Raw genomic sequence first — 3,586 nt, 5'->3', positions numbered from 1 at the left:
ACCAAACAAGTGCCATTCACATAAAACTTAACAATCTACAATTAAACATTTATCCCTCCAAAAAAAGACAACTATTTTCCAAAAGAGTTGACACTTGTTTTTCTTTTCTTTTTTGTGTAATTGACTAGATAAAGGTTGTTTCTTCATTGTCTAATAAAACATCATTGCTATATTCATACACTACAACATATTTCAAAATAAGTTAATGCTCCAGCACTTTTATGATTTCTTATTGTCTCTCGACTTTTTCTGGGTTAATAAATGAGCTCCTTCCGTAGAGGAGTTAGTTAAATCGCACTATACAAAGTTCCTACACACAGGAATAAATCCAGATTTTGCTCGTTAGCATACAGATAAAAAACTGTAAATGTTTAATGCTTCAGAATTTCGGCACTTTTACGGCTTATATTTTACATGTGAAGTTGCAAAGATCTTATATAAATTAAACTTAATGTAAAGCAAATATGTTTAGCACTGCTTTTTTAGCCCTCAGTGACAAATAAATTCTACATAATAATAGATAAACGTTTTTATAGAAAAGATGTATGCCTTGAGATCCAATCTCTTACTGTGAGGGTATATCTATATTATATCTATACTGTGTAAACACACGCACACACACACACACACACACACACACACACAAATATATATATATATATATATATATATATATATATATATATATATATATATATACGCATAATAATGCGTAATAATGTATATGCATATTGTGTTTTATTAGTGTTAAACACAGTGTAAATAGATCTTTATGCATAGACTTAACCTTATCAATTTATTAACTCAATTTAAATTAACTTTAGTCCATGCTGCAGGGTTAGGTTTAGTCCATTCTCAGGGCACATCTGTTATCGGTCACATTTCCTCAATGCTGTGACTTTTGTCAAATGAGAGTGACAGCTATCTGTCCACTGTGCTACGGTAGCCTAATGCTGCTGCTGCACCTGACACCTTAACAGCAAGACCCCCTGCTGCACTTTCCCTGGGCAGCTGAGAGAACTCTGCCGAGGCTGACGGCCTTCCCACACACATTGCCGGGGTCTGATCCGCAGCCTCAATGTGCTCCTGGGATTAGCCCACTGCACCTCTATGGATGACAGGAGATTAGATTAGGACCTCCCTGCATTCCCTAGTTTGGTCTTAAATCACTCTAGTGCGAAGGTGGCTGCCTGTCAGCTAATCACACACTCCAAATCATTTTTTTTTTTTTTTTTTGCAATTAAGCTGCTTTGGCTGCATGACTTAGCGCAGACTGAGCAGGTTCGTGCTCAGACAATAAGTGATTCAAAGACTTATTTAGATGAGATGGACTAAGCCCATAACATTGTTTTAGTTGTATACTTTGGTGCATGGGTTATTTTGAAAAAAAATGTATATTTTAAGACCTTTGAATTCTAAAGATGTATCAGACTTTATAACATAGTCTATAACATATGTAGCAGTGAACAAACCTTAAAAGTTTAAAAGTTGTATCTGCTTTGATTTTACTGATGTTGAAAACGTTATGGCTCAGTAACTTAAAATCAGAATTGATCATCAATCAGATCAATCAGAAAGAACTGAATCATTCCAAGTTCTGATTTGTTGTGACAAAAGTAAGCCTGCTAGGGAAGGAAGCACCATCTCTGCAACAGATAAATACATTAGAGCTTAATAATTTTTTTGTTTATCCGTTTTCCCATTACTCATTATAAACATTTAAGAGGCTTTTATGTGTGTAGCAGAAGCAGCGCAGTAGTTAACACATGAGGTATAGACAGTGGGCCCCTTTAGATATGTATAAATCTGTGAAAAGTAGGAGCCATCCTAACTGCCAAGAGAGGCCCCTTTTACACACACACACACACACACACACACACACACACACACACACACACACACACACACACACATTATCACTCCACAGTTACATGAAGCATGGCTGTGTCCACTCAGCAAGTGCAGGCACATCCTCACTTCCATCTGCATATGACCTCACTGGGGCTGTTTGTTTAACCTCCTTCTCTCTAAACCATCCTAATTACTCCTCACTGTGGTCCTGCACAATTCATACAGCATTTGTTTTTATATACAACATTCCCTGTGCCGTTCGTTTTCCGTCTTGGTTAAAGGAATATATTCATTACAAACTTTTATTTTGGTTATGCCTGACCTACAGGTTGGACGAGGAACGCCTCACCTGAAATCATTATGTGTAATGCGTTCATTTAAATTTGCATATACTAGGTTAGAGCGTAGATGTCAAAACACTGGATGTGTGTAAACAGACAACCATTAAAACTGGTTCTGTAGTATTCCAATGGAGTAAGGACAGTGCTTGCAGCTGCAGATGAGGGATTTGCTATTGATCAGGGGCATGAGGGGGGTGCAGGCTGGCTGTAGGCAGTGCTGTCAGGCCTGTCCACTGGACAGAGGCTGCTGTTGGCTGCGGGACTGACAGCCTACCAGAGTGGAGAATAGGGGGTTGCAAAAGCTTGAGGGCTGGGTTAATCCCCCTGAACTGGGGCAGATGTTGTTAATGAGACCCTCTCAGATCAGCTCGCGCCGTGGGAAAATGGCATCCAATCCTTATGGGGTCAGGGCTTTGAGCTGACCCTCACTGACTCATCCCCACCTCGCAGAGCTGGCTATACTTTTGCACATTATTTAGGTGCAGGTTCCACCTCAGGCCTATGGTCATTATCCCTGTGTCACTTGTCTATCCTTCTTTAACCAGAATTATAAATGAAGCCTCTCGGTTTCTATTATAAATTATTGGTCTTAAACTGTGAACTAAATTTTAGAGCAAATTAATTGATCTTGAAACACTGCACCTGTTCTAGCAATAGACTTAAAGTTCACAAAGCATCGAAAGGTAGTAAACTTTAATTTTTTTTCCAGAGATTTTTCAGGTCATAACCTCTACTGGCAGTTGGATTTAATCTCAGCTTTGACATGGGCGGATGTGTGCCAGCTTGCTTGTCCTGTTCCTCTGATGTCTGCAGTTAACAATATCGGTGGTTCGAGCTCCATCATATAGCAACCACAAAGAATGCAGAGTGGGCGGAATAAAGCTTAACTGCTGCTCCTCATCAGGTTCAGCAAAAGAGCACAGGTGCAAAAAACTGTGCTAATATTAGCAGCCATCACATTTCAGTTAATGGCTTATCAGCGTATAAACCCAGACCTAAAATCAGAAAACTTTTTCAAGGAAGAGGACAAGAGCAGGTGTAAAAAAAACCCAAAAAACTCAGATGCTTATAATAAAAAAAAAAAAAAAAAAAAATTAAATAAGTAATTGATGTATTAGTAATGTTATTACATAACATGCAGCATGGTCTAGGTGTGTGCTGATCATAATCTTTTAGTCGTTGATTTTTCAGATCAGATCATTTGTTTACAAACAGATCAGTATCTCTGCATTTAGGAAGTTCTTTGAAGATTTGTCTTTTGTGGTATCATTAGCAAGGGCTTGGTACTATTCTGATTATTAAATTTAATCGTAGTAAACTGTTGTGTAAATGGAAAAAAAATTCAATGAGATTTTAATTGCCGCACTCAAATGCGCACAAACACATTTAATGAC

Source organism: Tachysurus vachellii, chromosome 13 (genome assembly GCF_030014155.1).
Source record: "Tachysurus vachellii isolate PV-2020 chromosome 13, HZAU_Pvac_v1, whole genome shotgun sequence".
Classification (NCBI taxonomy): Eukaryota; Metazoa; Chordata; class Actinopteri; order Siluriformes; family Bagridae; genus Tachysurus; species Tachysurus vachellii.
The sequence above is the reverse complement of the archived record's forward strand: the minus strand, read 5'-3'. Positions refer to the sequence as shown.